Below are 24603 nucleotides of genomic sequence, written 5' to 3' on the forward strand. Positions count from 1 at the left end.
ACAGCAAGAAAATAAGTGTAGGGAAAGCATGTTATCTACCTAAAAGACTCCTAACATTGTTAGATGCACTACTCTAGAGAATTCACAGGACAAAGACTAGAGTCACAGAGAAACGCTGTGGTTTGCATGAGGTTAGTGCTCAATGTGAAACAACTGAACATAGGATTTCTTAAAGATAAGGATCATTCTTAAACACTATAACCACTTATTTTACATAGTATTAGAGAAATATTCTGAGCAATTATTGTTCAAAATAAACTGAATTCTATCATGGAAATAAAAAAAACGGTATGTATTGCTTACAACAGTAATGTTAATTTTTTTCCATCTGAGATGTTTGTTCTCCTTTTGATTGTACAATATAGCATAAAAATTCAAACTAAGGAAATTTTTCTTGCTAGTAAGCAGCCCAATAATGCAATCTATACCCTCCTAGGTAGAAAGGAGACAGTTCCAGGTTATCAGCAACTTGTTGGGTTTTAGACGTCAAGACTAGCAAGTGAATTGGATTTTAGTGGAGGAAGGCTGTGCAAAATCACCAGTCTTATGCCCTCCACATGACCTGATAGGGTATGGGCCCAGGAACTCCCCCCCCCCCCCCCACTTTGAACTTCCCCTGAACTTTTCCATGTGCCCAGGCATTTGCCTCAGGCTCATCTCAACATAATCCTTTTAACCTCCAGGTCTAGTGGCCTAGACCCTGCCCCAATCTCGAACACTCGGTTAACTCAAAACCGAGCCCAACACTTCATTGTCTTGTTAGCTCCCAGATAGTCCCAGGCCACTTCCCTCTCTTAATCCCACCTAAATCCCTTCTCTGTTACCTCAGGGCTACCTCAGCCTACTGGCCACTACTAGATCCATTCAAATCTTCCCACAAAATCTTCTTCCCCTATAAGAAGTCAATCTCAAAATGCAAGTTCTTAAAAAGCTCACCTGCCTCTATTGGTGAAGCAATAAACCTTGTCTCAGACTGAAAGAAAGCTGGAGTTGAATTCTTTCGAGGCAGGATCTGTGCCTATTGTCCTTGAATTTCGGTGTTCCCAGCAGCTCTAGACCGCAACAGAGCCATTTGGGGTCCAGTGGCAAGATATAGATCAGGATGAGTAAAGATGGCCCCAATGTAGTGGGACGAATTGGCCTTTTTAAGCTTAGGTCTTTCCCAGGTCTCAGTTTGTCTGAGGCAACACCCATTCAGTGCATTAAGGTTAGGTAAAAAATGAGGTGCAAAGAATGGTCTCTTTACTTAATTAAAAAAAAAAATCAATTAGGCAGGGGGAGACCCTCAGAGTTTCTAGCCAAAATAGAAACAAGTGCTATTTACACTCACACAGAGTGAATCAGAATCCAAACAATGACCAAATAAAGCCTGGGCTGGGACCTATAGCTGGCCAATCAATGAGATACAGCAAGATATCTTGGGGTTTATAAACTAAATTTCTTTTTTATAGATCATACCTTTCAGCAACTAAAATGGACAGAGCTAAGCCAAAAGATTTGGATGGTAAATGTACATAAACCTGTGAGAAGTAAGAAACGATTATATTTCCACATAAGAAAATTGAGAGGAAAGTAGCTTTGGGTCAGAAACCAGCTAAAATTGGGTGAAACCAGTTGTCTGATTAAAGAGGCTGGAAGTAGGACAAAGGCTAAAGGTTAGAGTGCGAATGCCTGAAACTTACCAAGGAGAACACGTGGTAGGCTTTTAGGGAAGTCTGTGACCTGTGCTGACTTCTACCTATGAAAGTCAGCTAGGAGGGACTGGTAGCCAGGAATAGGGATATAAGGTTTGCTCTCACTTCTGGAGGGAGGGAGGGAGGGAGAGGGGCAGAGGGGGAGAGGGGGAGGGAGGGGGGGAGAGGGGGAGAGATTGGGTGTGGGGGTGTGTGTGTGTGTGTGTGTGTGTGTGTGTGTGTGTGTGTGTGCGCGCGTGCACGAGTTCCATACCTGCTTCCTTTGGGAAGTGTATTAAAGGTTTCACTGCTTCACTTATCCTGACTCTAACTTACTGTGCCTATTTGGGCACCGGAGGTTATTTCCAACAAACCCATCACAATTCATCATCAAAATATTGACCAGTCTTTTCTTGGTGGGGAAAGGAAGAGAAAAGGAAAGGGAGAAGCATCAAAGACTATATTTTAAAGATGATCTTCAAGACTACCTATTTCAACCCTATCATTTTAGAGATGAGGGAACTGAATTGACAGACAGAGGTCAAATCCAGGATGAATCAAGCTAGGTAATGCAGAGCTAGAATTGGAACCCAGATCTACCTTTTTTTGTGGTTCAGTTGTGTCCAACTCTTCGTGACTCTATAGATTATTACTGGAGTGATTTGCCATTTTCTTTTCCAGTGGATTAAGGCAAACAGATGTTAAGTGACTTGCTCAGACTCACACAAATAGTCAGGGTCTAAGAAAGGTTTTGAATTCAGGTCTTCCTGATTCCAGGCTGAGCTGTCAGTACACTAAGCCATCAAGCATCCCCAGATCTACTAACTCCCACCTAAAATTTTCATTACCAAATTCAGCTGCCTTTTTTTATGTCACAGCAAGACTACAAAAATCATCCAAGCCTCTTATTCTTCAACATCAATGGCTTCATTAAGCAGAAGCAAAAAAAAATTTTTTAACATTTATGCCCACTGTCATAGAATCACTAGTCTCCAGGACCAGAATCTGGATAATCAGAACTGTTAAAGAGTCTCTATCAACTCTGAAATAGAGATTTCAGACATACTCCCAGCTATCCAAGTGTAACAGTGGAAGCAATACATTAATTTCTCTGTCAACTTGACAAGTGTTTATTCTCTCTGTGGGAATGTTATCACCAATTTTATAAATGGAAGTCAATGAAAAATAATACAAAATATACATGAGAAAACGGCAATTGTTCTTAAACTGTGCTTCTTAAAACTGTGGATCCCACCACTGTGGAAGCACTGAAGGGGTCACAAGTGGGATAAAGTTTAAGAAGTCCTGTTGAAGAATACAGCACCCTGGGTGGCTAGGTGGTGCAGTGGATAGAGCACCAGCCCTGGAGTCAGGAGGACCTGAGTTCAAATCCAGACTCAGACACATGACACTTTCTAGCTGTGTAACACACACACACACACACAGAGGAAAAACAGGATACGGCACCTTTCACACTCAAGTAACATCTCTTGATTGAATCCTTTCTTATTCCCCTAAAATGGGAAGTTATCTTAATTATCTGAACATCACTCTGTACCTCTCATTGTATTTTCTTCTTATACCACAATACTATAACCACATGAATGAATGTCTCATATCCCATTAAACAGAAAGCCCTGTGAGTATAAGTACATTGTCTTAGTCTTTGTATCTCTACTAACCCTATATCCAAGCTATTATACTATGTAATGCCTATTACAGGATACACTTTTCCTTTAACACTTTTTCATTAATCCTTTCCCTATATTACTTTTGACTCTTTCTAAATATTCTCCAATGTGTACCTTCCAAAACATAGCAAACAAAAGAGACAATAACAAATAATGTTCAGCATAAGGGATTACATTTATTCTATTTAGACTCTTATGTTAAAATAACTCAGTCTTATGTTCTCAAGTTAACTTTACTAGCTCAACATTTCTTACTAAATATTGTTATACTTTTATAGGACCTAATATTTTGCCCTTTATCTATGTAGGTGATTCCTTACCTAACTCTTCACACAAGGTGTTCAAAACCCCCTCTTCCCTCTCAAGCCTCCTACAATCTCTCCACCCGCTCTTTCTCAGTTGCAGACCTTGCCTCTTGTATGACTAAGAAAATTGAAACCATTTGACTTGAGCTACTCTTCTCATTCACTTCATCTCAAAACCCTTTAACATCATTTCTAATTCTTTCTTCTCCATTCTTTGAAACACTTCTTCCTTAGACCATTTCTACACATATACATTTGATCTCATCTCTTTTCTTCTTCTCTAATAGTTTGCATCTTCAAACATTCCCCACCACCACCACCTTGAATCTTCAACCTCCTCCCCCTATCAAATGATTCCTTCACTACATCAAATTCATTGAAGTTTCCCTCTTTCATAAAAACCTTCAATAGATCCTAGTATCCCTTTAAACTATCATTCTATATCTCTTCATCTCTCTGCTCCTGGCATTTTCTCTGGCTATCCCCCAATACCTCCCTCCTCTACTCTACCCACTAACTTCCCTGGCTTCCTTTCCTTTAAGTGCCAACCAAAATCTTATCTTCTCCAGGAAGCCTTTCCCAATCTCTCTTAACTCTAATGCCCTCCTTCTCTTAATTATTTCTTATCTATTCTGCATGTAGTTTGTTTGTACATATTTGCTTGTTTTCTTCCCCACTAGCCTGTGAACTCCTTGTGGGCCTGGACTATCTTTAGCCTCTTTTTGTATCCCCTGAACTTAGCACAGTGCCTGGCATATAGCAGACACTTAATGTTTACTGATGCCTCTTTTTTCTCAGCCAAATTCCTTAAAAAGTTGTGTATATATTAATTGCCCCTATTTCCTCTCTAAATTACTCTCTCCCAAGTTACTAATGACCTTTTATTTGCCAAGTCTGATGATCTTTTCTCAGCCCTCATCCTTCTCAGCCTATCTGCTACATTTAACCCTGCTGATCACCCTCTCCTCTTGGACACATTCTCCTATGTGGATTTTTGGAGTACTATTCTCTCCTAGGATACTTCCTGCCTGTCTGACAGTTCCTTCTCCCAAGGTTCAAACCTAGGTCCTCTTTATCTTCTCCTTTTACACTCTCAATAACCTCATTGGTTTCCATGCTTAACTTTCATCTCTAAACAAATGACTTTTCAGATCTAAATCTGATCTAGCTCCAATCTCTCCCCTGGGCTTCAATCCTGTGTTATCAACTATCTATTGGACATTTGAAACTGGGTGTCCAAAAGAAATATTAACTTTCACGTCCAAAATTTAATTATTTTTCATCTTAAACCCTCCCCTCTTTCAAACTAATCTACTTCTCTCAAAGGCTCTACCATCCTTTCAGTCTCCCAGGTTCATAATCTTGGCACTATCCTCAACTCCTCACCCCACATATCCAATCAGTTGACATTTCAGTATCTCTCCCAACCATCCCCTTCCCTCCTCTCAGACAGCCACGACCTTAGTTCAAGCCCTCATAACATCTCATCTAGATTATTGCAAAGGCCTCCTCACTGGTCTCTCTCCCCAAAATTTCTTACCATTCCCCAACCTACACACTGAAACCAAAGCAATTTTCTTAAAGGCAAATATGACCATGTGACTCTCCCACTCAATCAACTACATTTGCTTCCTACTGCTTCTACGATAAAACATAAAACATTTTTAATGAATGAAAGGATTTGCTTTGAACAAATTCTATTAGAAATTTCTTTATAAGGCTAAGAATGAACAATGAATCTATCCAAAAGCATTTGAGGGCATACTATGTGCTGAGAGAAGAGGAAACAAACAGAGAAAATGAGAGTTCCCACTCTCCAATAGCACACACTTAATTAGGGGAAACAATCCATAAAACAAAGTTCAGCTACTGAGCATTTGATGAGGTGGGGAAGGCCAGACCCAGAGATCCTTAGTTACAGAAGTAAGTCAGATGGCAGATCAGGAGGACTCCAGAAAGTAGAGACAGGCCAGATAGTTTTATGATCTGATGGTCCTTCAACTCATCAAAAGAAAGGGTATTGATGACTCTCCCATTTCATCCAAAATGTAAGCAGTCAAGCAGCCTAAGTTAAGCGCTAAGTCAAGGGGATAGGATGGACCTGGAGGGAGCAAGTTTTTCTACCACCTAACCATCCTGAGTGCAAATACACCAACAGATACACCTGTCCAGACCTGTCATAACTGAAGGAAGAAAATGCCAACTATAATTGAGAGCCTTCTAACTTCTAGGAGGATGGCCAAGTACAAATTTCTTGCCAAACCCAATTCTCTCCAATTTGAAAAGTTAGAAATGCCAAAAATAAATTAAAAAGATCTAAAAATTAATGTATTGATTGTCACATCCAAACAATCTATACAAGTTGCAGGTACTATAGTTGGTTAAGTGTTCTTTAAGAAAACTGAAGAAGGGAGTTTTCAAAACTATGGGGGAAAATTCCCAACCAAACCAAAGCTAGAGGGAGGGTATTTTAAAAGATAAAACACATCACTTAAAAGATAAAACACACGACATTAAAAAAAAATTTGAGCAAAGATAATCAATACAGCTAGGATAACAAAAGATGTTGGGGAGAAGGAGGAAGCTCTAACAATTTTCTCTGAAAAGAGTCTGAAATGCAAGATGTATAGAGAATTTACATAAACATAATAGTAATTCTAAAATAGTTGTCAAAGGATACAGTTTTCAAAGGAAGAACTGCAAACTAATAACCACCATTTGAAAAATGTTCTATATATCACTAAGAGAAATAAGAATTAAAACAAATCTAAGGTTTCACCTCACATCCAAGAAAATAGTAGAGATAATAAGATGAAAATATAGGCACATTAATATACTGTTGGTAGAGTTGTGAATTGGTCCAACTCTACTGGAAAAGAATTTGAAATTAGGCAAGAAGTGTCACTTAATTGTTCAGACCTTTTGACCCAGAAATCCACTATTGGCCATATATTCCCAGGTGGTCAAAGACAAAAAGAAAAGTTCCATTTATACCAGCAGCACTTTCTTGTGGCAGCAAAAAACTACAATGTGGGTACCTATAGATTAAGGAATAACTGAACTGTAGCATAAAAATACAATGTTAATTATTACTGCACTATAAGAAATGAGGAGAAATTCAGAGAAACATGAGATGACCCATATGAACTAATACAGAATGGTCAGAAGAACAAAAAGGATGACCACAAAACCCTAAATGAAAACAGCACTAAAAGGTAGCTGATCTCTGATTAATGTTAATGATAAATCTTGGTCCTGACACCTATCAGACATCAATTTCCTCCCCTCTTGTAGAGTTCAGAGACTACAAATACAAAGTGTTGCATACTTATCTGACAAGTTAATGTGTTGGTAGGTTTTGCAAATGATAATGTTAAAGATCAGGTTCTGAGCTCTAAGGATACAAGGACAGAAAAAAAGGTGACAAAGAGGTTCCTTGACTTCAAGAAATTTACATTCTACTGAGAGACAAAACAGGTAAGCAGATACGTAAATAAAAGGTAACTTGACAAAGAGAATTCCAAAAACTAGGAGAATCAGAAAAGCTTTCTAGAAATGACACATAAAATGAACCTCTGTGGAAGCTAAGGATTTTAAGAGGTAAACATGAGGAAGAAATATATTCCAGGCATGAGAGTGATCTTATACAAAGGCATGGATGTAGTAGATGGAATGCCCACTTCAGTCTGTGAACCCCAGAAAATACTAGATCCATACCAGGCCAAGAACAGGTGAAAATTGGCAGCTTTGTTGCTCACTATCCAGTTTTAAAAGGAGACCTTGCAGAGGAGATGGTGTTCCCAGATAGGGAGGTTCTGGGTGGTTTAAAGAGAAAAAGAAGTTAAAAACGCAGTAGCAGCAGTGTGGCTCAGACTCCAGGCACAGAGCAGGGTCTCATTTTCATTATCTAGCCCAGTCTGCCGATGAATAAACCAGGGAAGAAATCCCAAACTAAAGAGAAGGCTACAATTCTGTAATTCTAAACCAACAGAGCTTTCCAGCAGGCTGATGGGGCTGAATCCTGTAGCAGTCCACTCTTACTCAAAATCAGTCCAGTGGAGCAGCAGACTATGCCCTGAATCAGACCACTTTGGAAGCACTGAAAAGTATGCAGGTTCCCAGCGTGTCCCTGAAATCCTGAAATTACACAACATTCAATACCCCAAGAAAGCATCAATAAGACTAGACCAGACCTTCCTCCAGAAGTACCACAAAGCCTAGCCCTAACCTCAAGTCCAAAGCCAAAAAGAAAGCTGGAAAAACAAGAAAAAAAAATTTGACAAGGATACAAAGATTTTATAGTGGGAAGTCAGCTCAACACACGAACCCAGAAGAGAATGATCCCAAAACACCTACCATCAAAGTCTAAGACAAAATCATAGCATGGGCACAAACTCAATTAGAATTCCTGGCAGAGGTGAAGAGTTTAAAAAAAAAAAAAAGAGTTCAAAAGAATTTTTTATAAATGGAATGAGAGTGCTTGAGGAAAAAATTGGAAATGAGAGCTATGGAAGAAAGAATTAGAAAGGAAATTGACAATTTGGTATAAGAGGTACAAAACCTTACCTACACAACAAACTTCCTGAAAATTCAAATGAACTGAATAAGAATCAATGATTCCTAGAGGCAACAAGAAATATTAAGACAAAGTCAAAAGGCCGAAAAAATATAAAAAAATGCGAGGTATCTCACAGCAAAAAGAACTGACCTAGAAAACAGAAAAGAAAAAATTTAAGAATCATTGGTCTATCTGAACATCAAGACCAACAAAAAGGGTACAGACATCTATTTCAAGAAATGTTAAAAGAAAATTGTCCAAATCTCTAAGAATTAAAGGACAAAGTGGACATAAAGAATCCACTGGTCATTTCTTGAAAGAAATCCCCAAGTAAAAACTCCCAGGAATATACTAGCCAAAATCCAGAGTTTCCAGGTCAAAGAAAAAAATACTGCAAGCAACCAGAAAGATGGAATTTAAGTACTGGTGAACCACAGTCAGGATCACCCATGATTTAGCAGCCACCAACCAACATAAAAGAGTGTAGAATTAGAACCCTATATTTCAGAAGGCAAAGGATATATGAGCTTACAGCAAAGAATAACTTACCTAAGCAAAATGAGTATAATGCTACAGGGGGGAAAGTGGAACTTTAATGAAAAAAGAAGTTCCAAGCATTCCTAATGAAAAGATCACAGTTGCATAGAAGTTCAAAAACAGAAATGAAAAAATACATAAAAAGGTAAACATGAATGAACAATGATAAAGGACTAAACAAAGATAAAATGCTTACATTCAAATATGGGGAGATGATATATGTGTCTCCTGGGAACCCTACCATCAGAAGTCAGAGGGAGTATAATTAGACAAGACCTAGGAGTGGTTCCATTATGTCTTGGTGATCTTAAGAATAGAAGGACAAAGGAAGAAGAATACAGTGGGAGGCAGGGGAGGAAAAGGAAAGGTAGGAAAAATTATCTCACATGGAAGTAGACTTTACAACAAGTAGGGTATGGAGGAGGGTGGCTAACACTTGAACCTCACTATTATCTGAAGTGGTCATGAAAAGAACGCACGTGCGAGCACACACATATACACGGTTAGGAAAAGAAACACATTTCATTCCACTGGAAATAAGAGGAAAAGGAGAGGAAACAAGGGAGGAGAGGGAGTGAAAGGGATGGATTAGTTCTAAGCTAAATAAACTCTAAGAGTGCACAAAATATTTATAGTTCTCTGAGAAGGCAAAGAAAGGGAAATCCAAGAGAGGTCCATAAACTGGGGGACAGATGAACAAGTTATTGCATATAAATGTGATGGAATTGCATTGTGCTGCTTTATCAGTGTTAATGACCAACCACGATTCCAAAGAACTGATGACAAAACATGCTACCCACTTACCTTAGGTAAAGGACTCAGAATGCAAAATGAAGTTATTTTTTTGACACAGCCAATGTGGAAATTTGTTTTGATTGACTAAACATGTTTGTAATGAGTTTTGGTTTTCTTTTGTTCTCAGTAGGGGAGAAGAGAGAGGGAGAAGACAAATTTTGGGTGATCAAAACAAATACTTTACGTGATTAAGGCCTCAACTACAGGGGTAGCCATGAGAATAGAGAGAACAGAATAAATGGAAAAGATGTTTGGAGATAAGAGTTCTTAAAATTTGGCAAGTGACTGAGTATGAAGGGTAAAGTAGAATGAAAAATCTTCAACATTAGGAATCAGAGTAAAAGGATACTGGTGTGAACAAAGTTTGGAGGAATGCCACACTGGGGGTACTGGGGGGAGAGGCGAATGTTCCTTTTTGAACATGGTGAGTTTCAGATGCCAATGCACATTCAGGTGAAGATGTAAAGTAAGCAGGTGGCTGATGCAGGATTGGAATTCAGGAAAGATATTAGGGCTAGACATATAGATTTGCAAGTCATCTGAATTTCCTACATATCTTCATTCAGAAAGGATAGAGATAGGAGGGGCCTCATTATGACGAAAAATTCTCTTAAGAAAACATTTTACGCACCAAACTAATTTTTGCACTGAATCACATCACACTAAAGATGTTTTCCAATAGAAAAATTTCAGCCTTCTCTTGAAGCAATTTCAGAGCAACTCTTCAATGCTCTTCACTTTGCCCCAATGCTGGGAGGTGAGAAATAAAAATGGAAAACAGGTGTGGTAGTTGTCAAAAGCAACAACCTCAAGCCACATATCCAATATAAAAAACCACAACTATCCAACATAAAAATAACACCTATATCAACATAAAATAACCTTGACTCACAGGCTAATTTTCTTCTCTTGCCAGTCTGGTCTTTATCCTAATCATGAATATTCAGTAACAAGTTGCACATGATTCCTTTGTTTTGGGATTTGGAGTGTCAGACATGGAAAGGGGTTTTTAACCTTTTTTGTGTCATGGATCTCTCTGGTAGTCTGGCAGTTTCTTTTCCTAACGTATGTACCCAACCTGTGCCCCTGGGATAGGAATTCACTTTTGACTCAAAGAAAATTTCAGTGAATCACAAGAGTTAGAGGTGAAAGTGACCTTGGAAATTATCTAGTCTTTCTCATTTTACAAATGAAGAAACAGGGCCAGAGGAGTGAAGTGACAAGCCCAAGCTTACAAAAGATATTGAAGGAAGAACACTGGATAAGAATTATCCAAAGCTATAAAGAGGCCCTTAACAGGGTTTGGGCAGCAGGTAGTCAACTCATTTCCCAAGGGCTGCCTCAACCTAAATCAAGAGGACCCTACCTTAAGATTGATCTCAAATTTCATGCTTTTTTAAAACAAGACCTTTTTGGTGTTTTAATAATTACAATCCCTTGCATAGTCCAAGAAAAATGCCTTTATTTTATTTCACTTCTTAGCGAACAACTTTATCTCAAGGTCACAGTGAAATATGTGTGACAATCATTTTTGGAGAAAGAGTTGAACACCAAAAATCCATTCTTTAGGCATAAAACCCTCTCCTCATCCAATCTCCAAAGTACATTCTTGTTGTTGTACTTCCTTCCCTGGACATACATTGTTTAGGCTACTTTTAAAGGGCCTTCTGCTTGCTGATAGAAAGACACTTGTTAACTTGATGAGATTTACCCCTAGAATTTTTGTCACACATTTTCAAGACCCTCTCTTAACAGGACATTCAGATTTTTCTATTTGACATTTATGCCTTGAAAAAAGGATAATCTGAGATTGCCTAATTACAGCAGAACCCGTTTAAAAGGCTGGTGGTTATAAGAGAAAACTACCATCCACCTTTATAGGCTAACCATGTTACATAGGATTTCTACAGTATAGATAAGACTACCTAGAAAAACCCACCTGTAAGCCCTTCACCAAAAAACAAAACAAAAGATGACCCAGGAGCCTAGAAGAGGCAGAGAAATATTTATTTGTTCTGGGTAGAGAACTCTGTGATTATGCTGGAATTTTTACCTCTAGTTCAGTAAACACAGGAAAACATAATTTTCAAGGTCTTTAAGGAATCCTGAGACTAAAAAATAGTCACCTACTATTTGCAAAATGAACACAAAAGGGACATCCTGGTATGATGGAAAGATCATTTTAAAAGTCTTACAAATTTTAGGGCTTCTACTTACTAGCTATGGAATCTTAGGTAAAGTCATCCTTTTGGATCTCATTTTCCTCATTTCTCAAATGGGGAGAACATTTGTAATAAATTCCTCTCAGTGTTGCTGTGATTATGGGCAAGTCACTTCTTTTTGGTCTTGCTTCCTCCCCTGTAAAATGAGGGAATTTTAGAAGACCAAAAAGAAGTGATTTGCCCAATAACACAGGTAGTAACAAAGCCAAGTAATTCCAACCCAGATCCTCTTACTCCAAATCCAGTACTTCTTCTGCTAGACCACAAATCTGAATAGGAAATGATTTACTGACATTCAAATTAAATGAAAGGCAGAAGAAAAAGACTAATACCACTTACCTCAGGTTTCTCTGTCAGTCACTAAAATTTTTTAAACCAATGAAGCATACCAAAGAAAAACTAACAGTCACCTCTTTTTCACCCCAGCCTTCTTTTGTGTCTCCCACAATCCCCTCATCCTCAAAATGAAACTGAGAGGGGATGACAATCTTCAAAATGAAGGGGATGGACTAGATGACCTCTAAAGTGATTTCCAGGTCTTAGGTCTCAAACTATGATTTTTAGGAATATAGATTTAAGGGCTACTGGTTTTTTCCTAATCTGTACCCTAAACCACATTTTCAGGGATTAAAATAGTATACTGTTTCAGAGAAATCACTTAACATGTGTCCTAGATTTAGTACCATTGATGTCTATAGGATATATATATGTAAGTAAATTACTTAATCCTTTTATGCCATATCTTGCAAATGAAAAAAAAAAAACTATAGATATCACCTTTCATATGAATACTACAAGGATAAGAGATGTTCGCAAAGAACTTTAAAGTCAAGGTGATGCTTTGTACCATTTCCTGCTTCAGATTATCATGGAAAACAGTGTTTCCCCTCACACTTCATTTTCCATTTAAAAGTTTTAGGAAAACAGAAAGAAAAAAAGTCAAAAATGCTTCAATTTTTAAAACTTAAGACAGGTAGCACAGGAATATACAAATTGCAACAATAAAACTCTTAAGTGCCTTGGACAGAAGATCAAAGCGTTTTCTGATTAGTAGTTCTGTGGATAAAATTTCAGCGGGCAAATTTTAATAGCCACAGAACTTTTAAAATGCTGTTTTATATGTGTAAAAACAGAGGATTCACCCACCAAAGTTGAGCTACACTACTTGGTCTTGTCAATTCTTTTCTTCCTTTCTACTAGTAAATGAGAAATATGCCCTGACCCTTTTAGTTTTCATGAAGCACAAAAGCCTCTAATCCTAATTAGAGCTCTCTTTTTATCCTCTGTACCTTGACAAAAAAGAAACCAAGCTTATGTTACAGTGTGGATAGAGCACTGGGCCTGGAGTCAGGAAGATGTGAATTCAAATCAGGCCTCAGACACTTACTAGCCATGTAAGCCTGGGAAATTCACCTAACCTCTGTCTGCCTCAGTATTCTCAAATGTAAAACAGTAGTTTTAAGAACACCTACTAAATAAGAGCTGTTAAAAGCATCAAATGAGATAAGCTTTGTAAAATGCTTAGCACTATGCCTGATACATAGTAGGTGATTAATAAATATGGTTTCCCTTTCCTTTCCTCCTTCCTTTGCAGCCATTTCTAGATAGTTTACCATGTTGTAGTCTGACTACTACTGAGTCAATTATGAAGAACTCAAGAAATATTGGCAATATGACACTCCAAGAAAACTCAATTTAAGTAGCATTTACTGCCTAACAGGTAATTTATTTTGCATTAATAAACCTTCAGGATATATTCTTCTACAAAGGTCAAAGCATCTTCTCCATAAAGGAGAGTTGCCACAGTCAATGAGGTGCTCACAAAGGTAAAAAATTGTTGAATATAAGACCAAATCATATGAATGGTACACAATAATGAAGTTACAATGATTCGATGATATCAAGAGGGGCAAGTCATAGTTAAAAAATAATACAATTTTGCTGCAAGACAAATTAGAAACAGTCCTTTCCAAATTTATAGCAAAGAACACATTTCTTTATGGAGATTTTTAATAGTCTTATTTTCTCTTATCAAACACTTCACAGAAGGTCATGAACATAAATTAATCCACTGCGTAAATAGTCATTCATTAAAAGAGTACATTTCTATAACACTGCACTTGTGAACATTGGGGTTGGGGGTGCGGGTGGCACAGCCCCAAAGAGAATACAAAATTCACTCATTTGCTATCAGTGTAGCTCCTAGGGAGACAGAATGAAAAACCTGCTTGGACTAGTATGTTCTAATTGAGCTTTACAAAGGAAATGCACTCTAGGGTAAAGTATTATTTGAACAGGGATTGGGAAAAAGTTATACTTTTGCTAAGATTATGTTTCTAAAGTCTTTTTAAATGAACAGAGAAACCTGAACAAAGAAAAATCTGATTAGAAGACAAATTCAGAAAACTATAAAGGAGAGAAACCAGAAGTAACCAAGCTGTTAAGAAGAGAAAGATGATTTGGGACTAAGAATCTAGAGTGAATATTCTATATATGAACAGTGATTAACAAATTGTGTTAAAAAAGGCAAAGATCAAAAGCTTAGTGACATATTGATGGGAAAGCAGAATTACCTTCCCTAGCAAGAAAAAAAAAAATCAGACTACCAGAGAAGCATGGTTTTAGAGTAAACAAAAAGGTAGGTTTAATCTGCCCGTCCTACATAGCATACACAGGGTTTTAATTAATACCTTATTAGGCATTTATTACTGCAATAGTCTAGAAAAACCTAGACCTGGATTGGAAGGAAATTTAAAGCTATAAGTGACCACAGAGATCCTTCTTTACACTTGGAGTTCTTAACCTGGGGTACATAAATTAACAGTTATGATAGATTTCATGGGTTCTGTGAACTTGGATGGGAAAAAAATTACATTTTTATTTTCACTCGCCTTTCGTTCCCTTCCATAAGCCTATGGCTTAAAGAAAAAAAAAAAAAGCAAACATTATGAGAAGGGGTCCAAAACTTCACTAGAATGCCAGAGGTATGTGACATTAAAAGAAAAAAATTAAGAACTGCTTTAGGTCAACCCTAAGACTAAAAGGGGTTAATTAACACACCTCACATCATAAAGCTAAATTGTGACAAAGCCTGGAACAGAACACAAATCTTGTGAAACCCAGGTCATCGCTCTTTCCACTATATGATGTTCCACCTTCAGGGCATAGCATTAAGCAGTTAAATAAAAAAGAAAACATTTACCAAGAGATCATACAAAGGATCTGTATGTAGGACAGATCTAGAAGAGACCTTAAAGCTCTGTCTAGTCCAAAACATTTAAAGGAGGACCAGTATTAAACCAAGGTCCTATGATTCCAAATCTAGCCTGCTGATCCCCCCCCCAACTAAAAAATCTCCCTATTCTCACAATTTTCTATCACACTTGGTTTGGATCTCACCCTTCTCCTATGTCATATTATTATACTTATCTGTGTGCGTGTCATTTTCTTCTTCTCTTCCCTCTCTCTCTCTCCAGGAGAATGTAAGCCTCTTTAAGGATAGGGACTGTGTCATTTTTTTTCCCATCTCTGTATCCCCAGTACCTAGCATAGTGCCTTGTATACAAGAAGTCTTAATGTTTGTGTAATTGAATTGAGACAGAAAAACTAGTTGTGGTCAAAGGCATCAACCATATGGGATAATAATGAATATATAACTCCACTGCCTTTTTTTCCACCTGCTTTTTCTATTCAGTTGCATATTCTCAAATACTTTTCTTCTTTCTGTGTACCTCCTTAATTCTTCTATCCTGTACTATCACCTCCAATTTTATGGTACACCTTATAAATAAAAAACTTCCAAACTTTACTTCAGTTCTCCTGGGGAAAAAGATAACACAAATCTAATAATCACATATTCAACCCTCCATCTGTGAAAAGTAAAAATGGATAAACAGCCTCCAACAACCCCTTCATTTTCATCTTTGGTTTGAGCTCCTCCCCACAAAAAACAGCTGCAAACAAACAGAAATAGGAGGGATGAAGTTTTCCCTTTTTCTTTCTTCCTTTGGTGATGGCAGTAACTGCAATGAAAAGAACACTGAATCTGTAATCACAAGATCTGAGTTTTAATCCTGGCTCTGCTGCTTACCTGCCTGTGTGACTTTGGGCAAGTCACTTCACTTCTATTTAATCTATGAGAGCAACTAGGTGGCACAGTGGATAGAGAGCCAAGCAAGTTAGGAAGACCCGAGTTCAAACTCCAGCCTCAGACACTTACTAGTGTGTGACCCTGGGCAAGCCACTTAATGATGTTTGCCTCAGTTTCCTCATCTATAAAATGAGCTAGACAAGGAAATGGCAAACCACTCCAGCAGCTTTGCCAAGAAAACCCCAAATGGAGTCCTGAAAAGTCAGGTATAATTGAAGTGACTGGACAACAAAAATGAGGGCAAAGAATTACTCTGACCTCTAAGACACCTTTCAGCTCTAGATCAGTGATCTATGATTCACAGAGTAAATAAAGGGGTCAACAGCCCATTTAATAAATAATTCTCATAAGAAGTGCCATTAAGCTTCTAGGTAAAGAAAAAGAAGAGAATAAGAAATGTGGAGAAAAAAAGAACAGATGTATCAGAAGGCGAATGTATTTCTGGGCCACCAGCAATTTGCTTGGAGTGTTTATGGAACCTCAGGTTTCTAATCCTGAACCAAATAAAATGCTGATTGTACACACAAAAAAAATTTTTTTAAATACCTAATCATGATAAATTTAAGTGGAGGGATTTGGCTCAAATTCTAAAATCTTCAAGGATTAATGTTCCAGGAAAGTCAGTGAACTGAGAGATGACCTAGGAATCTGGAAACCTAGGTTCAAGTCTTCCTCTAACACAGAATGGCTCAACTGAGCCCAGTCACTATACTCTCTGTGACCCAGATCCAAGGCACAATGGCAGAAATTTCATCATAAATTTTCATCCAGAGAGGGAAAAAAAAGGTACAAATTTTGACCTCAAAAATAATCCTAACCACCATCCACTACTAAATAAAGAAAAGAATCAAATACCCTAAAGGACTTAGAGGCCATCTAGTCCAACCCATACCTGTAGGGGAATCTGCTGGAACTATTTCCAACACAAGTAATCCAGCCAGCCGCTGAAGATCTCCACTGAGAGGAGGAACATTCACTATCTCCTTAGGCAGTCCATTCTACATTTAGAATCACTCTAAATTTCACCTCACTAGATTCATCCCATTATTCTAATCAGATGAAATCTTTTTGAATTCTCTCATCCGAATTATTAGCTGTATCTCTCCACTTTGTCTAATCAACAAATTTAACAGGTATATTACCAATCCCTTCATTCAAGGCATTAATTAAAAAAAAAATTTGCACAGGACAAAGATCTTTGAGGCCTTCCACCTGGAAGAGGGTAGAGGGGTGAAACAAGGAACACTGGAACAGTTTTAAATTCTTCTAAATATCAGATAGAAATTTTCCAACCAGTTCCCCTCAAATCCAGTATCCACAGTAAAGTGGCCCTTTTGACAAGGTTAACCCAGTCAATTTCTGCTTTTCTGTTAGTTCCTTCCCAGGCTATCTGCAAACATTCACACCTCTTCTGAATGAACCTTAAAAAAGAAAAGAAAGAAAACTTGCATTCATTTTGCCATCTAAACTTTCATCATCTTTGTTCTCTCTTTTATTTCTAAACTCTTACAAAGCTAAATTTACCTTAGCAACCTCCATTTCCTCATTCTTGGTAATCTGGCTGTCGCTCTTCACCACTCTACCTAAACTCAAAGGACACCACTGACTTCTTAATTGCTAAAACCAATGCCCTGTGATTAGTCCTCATTCTTCCTTGATCTTCCAGAACCTTTCCAGCAAGCTGACTACTCCTTCCCTTCTAAATACTCCTCCCCCACCTCTCTACCCCCATTCACTTCACCAGCCCAGTCTTTCAGAATTGCTTTCCTCTTCCCAAGAGGCTATTCCATTAGAACATCACAAAATTTCAGTAAAAACCTCAAAAGCCATGTAATCCAACCTATAACAGACTGAGAACAATCCCTATACCATCCCCCAACACTTGTTGGCCATCAGCCTTTGCCTGGAGGCAACCAAAGAACAACGGAAGCAGCAGAAATAACTACCCCCCCCAAAAAAATCACTTCTTCAGAAGAAATCGAATTTCCTTCCTAAAATCATTTAGATTATCATTTGGAATGGACATAAATTTAATGATAAAGACTAGGAAATAAGCACGTGTACTAACTAAATGACAGTATCCAATAGGTAATATCAAAATAAAAATCTAATTCTTATTGCTTCACAATAACAGGTATTTGTAGGCTTGAAAAGGAAAGAGCACTCTCCATCTAATAAGAATTGGATGGGGCAGCTAGGTGGTGCAGTGGATAGAGCACCAGCCTTGGAGTCAGGAGGACCTGAGTTCAAATCCAACCTCAACACAACCCTCACCAGCTGTCTGACTCTGACCACCAAAATAAATAAATAAGTAAGTAAAGAATTGGAGATCAAACACGCTAAAGATGAACATTATTTCTCATACATTACCTAAGTCTACGCTGGCAGAGGAGAAAGAAAGAAAATTCAAGTTTCTAATGCATAGACTGCTGAGTGTAGACTGTTGCATACACAGATAGACTCATGTCCTAGGGAGGCTGGTTTTGCTTAAGCGATTTTTCTATATTACAAGGAAAGGCTCAATGGTGGGGTGAAGGAGAAAGGTTATATCTAAAAGTGACTGATGAAAAAACCAAAAAGGTATCAATAAAACTTTTTGAAAAAGATCTGAGAAAATTAAGGTTTCTAGTCTGAATGCAAGAAATTGGAAAAAATAATCCTTTTTTAACTTCTGAGTAGCTAAAACACAAATTCTCCTGAATTCTAACTATTTTCCTGAAAAAAAAGAGGTATCTAGTTGGGGGAAAAAACAAAAATAAAAAAAGGAAAGGACAAATATTTGGAGAGTATCTGAATAGGTATCTTCCTTGTCATAATTAACATTCTGTAGTAGTAATTCATGGTATTCAAAACTAATTACCTTTTGAAGGAAAGAAATTAAATGAAATAAACCTAAATTAAAATTAAGTGACATGAGAATCTACCCATTAAAATGTGGACTTAGCAAGAAAATTGTAAATCATTACAAAAAATTGTGCATTACAATTCTTTAAAGCTCCAAGAAATGTCAAGCCTCTAGGCTGGTGGTATCATTCAACTAATTCTCTGAAGGGTAAATGCTAATTTAGCGTGTGGCACATTCATTCACACTATTCAATCACAAAAAATTTAAGTATTGCTGGATTTTCTTCAACTACTGACAAAGGGCTCGGTCTTTTTAAAACTAAACTTTTTACAACTAAACTTCAACTTAAAAAGTAGGGAAGGGGAATATTGTTCAAAAGGTTAAGTCAACATAAACCATTTAGGGGAAAATAATATACTGCATATACACTAACATCTCTTCTAAAAGTTAATATAAGTTTTTCAAAGAGATTGGTCCTTGGTTTCTCTCTAAAGTAATATTTGTTTTGAAGCTAAACATGCAGAGAAATCTATATGAAATATCCCTCTAACACATATATATAAAAAACGAATTTTTTCATATATTTAACTAAGCAAAAAAGTTATGTTTAAGTTATTAGATTAAGCTAAACCTTGTTAAAAATTAACCTTCATGTTAATAAGTAAAAGATCAAGACACTGAGACTTATGTTTTGACACATAACTAAATTTGAACTGTAAGATATATACCCAAGTTTCCACATTTTAGAATAAACTAGATATTAAAAGTTTCACAAGTGAACTGATGGAAAACACTGTGTGAAAGCAAAAGATAAACACCATCCACATAGATTGAATTCCAAAACGTTTACAATTCAAAAGTTTCCTTCAATAAATCTGTGTCTCCTATAAGAGAAATTTCTTCAATTTTTGAAGGTGTCAGAGGCGGGGGTGGGAAAACAGTGGTTTTGTTATTAGTGTAGAGAACAGTATTAGAAAAAAAAGACAAGAAAAAATTCAAGAAGCTGAAAGTCTTCTAACAATACAAGATAAAATTTAGTATCACAGTTTACTCAAAGGAATGTTAATTTACACACCACATGATACTTACAAAATCCAACAGGACTGCACAGGAAGGTGTCAGTTTTCTCTCTGGAATCTTCACTCTTTCCAGTTTGTTTTTTTATTTTGTATCCTCTGAAATAATATCCAAGTTCCTTGAAGGTACCTGACCTGTGGCTATTTGACATAGAGCTACTTCAAGTCAGCTACCCATCCTTTTGTTTTAAATTATTCATATGGCTATTTCCAGAATTAGTCTTGGATTTAAGATTGCAAAATCTTCTGAAACCTTTCTTCTTTATTATCTGGTGTACATGTCACTGTCATAAGCATCCACTCCAGATGAAATATCAGTTTTATAACCCAAAAAGCAAAAAACAAAAAGCAAATTTCACATCTGAAGTGAAGAGCATTCCTAAGCATCAGCATATACAGAGAGACAACAGCTATCTCAATACCACCTTATTGCTGGTTAAGGGCAACATTTTAGAAAATATATTTACACTTAAATAAAAGAAAGAAAAAACCTCTGGATTCTACTATCTCTTCATTTAGAAAAGAGGATTCATGGCAAAGTGAGAAGGGTGGACTTCAAAATACCTAAAATTTATAATAAAGGTAAAAATATCTGCCATGAAACTTCAGCAATGTTTAAACAGTATTTTGAAACTGTTTAAACTATTCAGGACACAGATCAAACATATCTTACAGCTCTGCTTAAGAACATTAACTTTAAAAAAAAAAATCAGCAAAATTCTGCCAGCTGAAACACTTTAACCCTTAAAACAATCTGTTCTGAACCAAAATACTGAAGAAGTGCCTGTATTCCTGTGGTGGAGCAGTGAAATTGTTCACTGTTGTCACTTCACTTCCAAGTTGTTCTTGCCAATCTTAATAAACTTCAGGGTCAAAAAAATCCAGTCATCGTAATTCCAAATAATGGCCACTCCAAATATCCAGGGCTTTTTTAACACAAATAACCTAGAGGGGGGAAAAAAAAGTTTTCATATCTTACTGCTTTAAATCACCTGTGAAAGTTTCAAAAACAACTCTATACAAGCTAGCAAAGGACGACTAGTGGGCTGAAAAGAAACTAGAGACCAAAAAACTGCAGACCAAAAACAAATCAGCACACAAAGAAGCGACTGCACAGTACAGAAAGGACTGGTGGAGGGTACCGTATTTACTAATAAAAACTCTTAACTCTAAAGGGGCAGAGGATGAGTAATAAGAGGAAGGAACTGTAGATGACCATTTCATCACACATCCCAACTCTACTCGTTTCACGTAAAAACTGAGGTGTCTCTAAAAGTCCATCGGTTCTTATTTTAAAAATGCTGTCGTCCCATCACAACAGCTAGGGACAGCCCCAGGCAGACACAGGTGTTGACGCCGCGGGGTTAACTCTAGTTGTTGTTACTCCAGTCGGTCACACGAGAGGAGGGACGAATCCACCAAGCTTCTGTGGGAACGTTTAAAAAGGGGGCGGGGGGCTAATTCTTGGATCAGACTGAGTGTAGAAAAGGGGAGATGGGGCTTAAATGAGGGGGGCGGGGAGAAAAAGAAACTTCCCCCTCCCGAGCTGAAGGTGCGGGTTCTCCTTCCTCGGGATTAGCTCCCAAGACTTCCACCCGCGCGGGGGGAAGGGAAGTCCTCCTCTCCAGCCTCCAGGCCGGGCTTTGCCTCCCTCCCGGGAAGGGCAGCCCGTCTCCCCCGCCGCGGGACGAGGTGAGCCGGGCCCGGCCCGGGTCCGAGAAGGGGGAGACACGGGCCGAGAAGGAGGACAGGGACCCAGGCCACGGCCGCCGCGGGCCCGGGGGTAGTCAGGGGCACGGGGAGGAGGGAGCCCGAGCGAGGAGGGCGTCCGACCCAGCCCCCCTCCGGCCCAAACCCGGCCCAGCCCCCCGGGCAGCGGCGGCGGCGACGGCGGCGACGGCGGAGCAGCCGCCACAGCCACCCCAACGGGACGAGGAGCCGGTCCCACCAGGGGCCTCGGCCGCCCCCGCCCCCTCGGGCTCCCCTCCTCCCCCTCCCTCCTCAGACAACCTCGCACCTCCCCCCCGCCGCCGCCAGCTCCGCTCCCGACCCCCCCCCAACGCAACCCCAGCCCCGACGGGCACCCCCCTCCCCAGGGGACCCGGCGCGGAGCGGGAAGGAGGCCGTTACCTTCCGCCCCACCGGAGGTGCCCCTGGCCCGGGGGTGTCGCTGCGCTCGGTCCCCGGAGGAGGTTTTCGGTACTTTGAATAATCCCCTTTTGCCGCTTTTCCCTCCCCCCACAGCCAGACTCAGTCCCAAAATGGCGCCGGCCCGATCCGCAATGTTCTGCGCCAAGTCGCGCGAGATCGCGGAAGGTGGCGATGTAGGGAGGAAACGAGTGTGGTTGCGAAGGCGGAGGAGGAAAAAGAGGGGGGGGCGGGGCGAGGAAGGAAAGAGGAGGTGGGAAAAAGGGTGTGGAAGGAGCCGTAGGAGGGAACGAAGTGGGCGGAGCAGCGGGAAAGAGCCGATTCGAAAGAGAACGTTCGGGCCTAAGCAACCGTCGACGCCAAAGCCTCCGAGAGGCTCCTCCCTCCTCAGCGGGTAACTGGAGGAAGTGGAAAGAAGGCGGGGCGGGTGGGGGCGGGGCTTCGAAGGCGGACCCCGAGGCAGGGGCGCGCGGGGGGCGGTGGCTGCGCGCCGTGACGTCATAAGCAGCTGGAGCCGGGGATTACCCCCTGCTGCTGACGTGATGATGGTGAACAATCGGGAACATTCGGTGGAAGGGGGAATTCCCCGCCGCTCCCCAAGGAGCCCCTCCTCCCTCCACTCACTCCGCTCCCCTCCTCCCGCACCAGCCCAGAAGACTGGGGAGAGAAGGGGGAGGGGGGAATAAAGGGGCGGAGAAGGAGAGATGGGAAAAACGAACCCTGAGCAGAGAGAAAACAGTCGTCGGTTTGCAGACGCGCGGCGGCCGCGGTGTATCATCCAGCTAGCAGCTGCCGTGCATGCGTGTCCTACTCTTGTAATTTTGCAGCGCTTTGGGGAAATGAGAGATCACATGGTTGTATGTACACACAACTGTGGGCAGGAAAGGGGAGCATCTCGCTGGAGCTCCAGGGGTGCTTGAGCAAAAGAAAAAAAAGCACGTAGTAAAGCGGCAACATGCAAATTTTTGGCACTGTTGTGTTTAAATAATTATAACAGTGGTAGTAGCAGTAGTAATTGTAATACTAGTAATAGTGGTGATGATGATGATGATAATCAATAAGAGATCAGCGGAAGGTTAAATGAAAAGTCCTGGGAGACGAGACCAGATTCTGGTATGATTAAAAAGAGTTCTTGCACTTACGGTGGTAATGTCGTGGTTTGTGCCCCCCGGCACAGCAAATGGGACATGTATGCTAGCCCCAGGAGCCGTTTCATACGGACTGGGCGGTTCGGCGTCTCCCCCGCACCTTCTCATCAAGTGTCTCAGAGCTCCCATAACCCCACAGCCCGCAGCAGAAGGGGGGACCCCGAGTGGGTGCCGCCTTTACCCCGAGGGTCCCCACGCCTCGGCGGGACACCCGGAGGCGTCTGCAGTGTTGTGTTTGATGATGTAAGTATTTAATACACAAAGGCTCTGGCGGGTTTGTGGTTAGAGGTATTTCTCCTTGGCTTCCTCGAAGGATGTCTGAGTAAGAAAAATACAAAATAATTAAAACTCCCCCGTGTTTTGTTGTTGTTGTTGTTAGAGAGCCTGACCTCTCTCGAGAATTCCACGGCTGCTGGGGGAAGTAACAACCAAGTTTTCCGGGCTAGCTAAGTGGTTTGCATAAAGGCAGACAGACAGCTGATGTGGCAGAGTTGGAATTTGCACTTTCCAATTCAATTCAACAAATATATACATAATAAAGTGTCACATGAGAAAGAGACACGGAAAGGGGGGGGCTGCACGTGCGCAAGGCACTGTACTCCCTGCAATATAGTTCCTGCTCTGTGAGCAAGGGAGCTGGGAATCTATGTTGTGCATTGAGGATTGAAATTTTTAGAGATATTTTGCCCCCATTAAATAGACAATATATAAGAATAACTAATATGTTTGGCACATATGCATTACTATTTCTCAAAGGCATTTAGATGTTGTAATTAATAAAATACAAATTCATTTAAAAGTGTTTATGAAATCATAGTCATCTTTGGGAATCATGCATTTTCTCAACCAGGAGATGCTAAGTACAACTAATATCGCATAGGCATCTGCATAGGTTTTTTTTTTTTTTAAACATTAAAAGAGGTTCCTCAGTCTCAAAAAGGAAAGGAAACTTGTCATATAACAGAGTAGAAAAATAATTTTCATTCAAGATATAATTTTAAAAGTTAAAAATGTTGTTTTCTCTGCCTACCAAAGTATAGGTAAAAATTCTACTATAATGAACTGCACAACACAAAGACATATTGCTATGGAAAATCTTTACATCAGTATAAATCATGACAATATGAACATGCTAGAAATAGATCCAGCTTTCATATAGGTCCAGAACGAGATGTGTGAGAATCTCTCACAAACTCTATTTGCATTATATCCCTTCCCAAAATTTCCCAGGGATCATCGGAATTTACCTTGTGTCTCTCCATAAAAGGAAAACAGCTAGGTGGTAGGTGGATAGATTGCTGGGAAAGAAATCAGGAAGGTCAGAGTTCAAATTCAGCCTCTGACATTTACTAGCAGTGCGATCCACAGCAAGTCCCTTAACATCTGCCTGCCTTAGTTTACTTAATGGGGATAATAATAGCACCTACCTCCCAGAGTTGTTGCTTAGCACAGTGC

The 24603-nt window shown here is 39.6% G+C and overlaps 1 protein-coding gene across 2 annotated transcripts in view; it reads right to left on the reverse strand.

The window, feature by feature from the left end:
* Positions 1-22168, reverse strand: part of GPBP1 (GC-rich promoter binding protein 1) — a 111029-nt gene extending 88861 nt beyond the window's left edge. Inside the window, exons 1-2 of one of the 2 annotated variants that reach the window (XM_027863453.1) lie at positions 21983-22168; positions 19866-20797 (exon numbers count right to left, since the gene is read on the reverse strand). The gene's annotated coding sequence lies outside the window, so the exon portion shown is untranslated. The remainder of the gene's footprint in view (positions 1-19865; positions 20798-21982) is intronic. The other variant, XM_027863452.1, reaches the window with a different exon arrangement.
* Positions 22169-24603: the final 2435 nt, after the last annotated feature.

This window comes from Vombatus ursinus, unplaced genomic scaffold, assembly GCF_900497805.2.
Source record: "Vombatus ursinus unplaced genomic scaffold, bare-nosed wombat genome assembly UNPS02014772.1, whole genome shotgun sequence".
Classification (NCBI taxonomy): Eukaryota; Metazoa; Chordata; class Mammalia; order Diprotodontia; family Vombatidae; genus Vombatus; species Vombatus ursinus.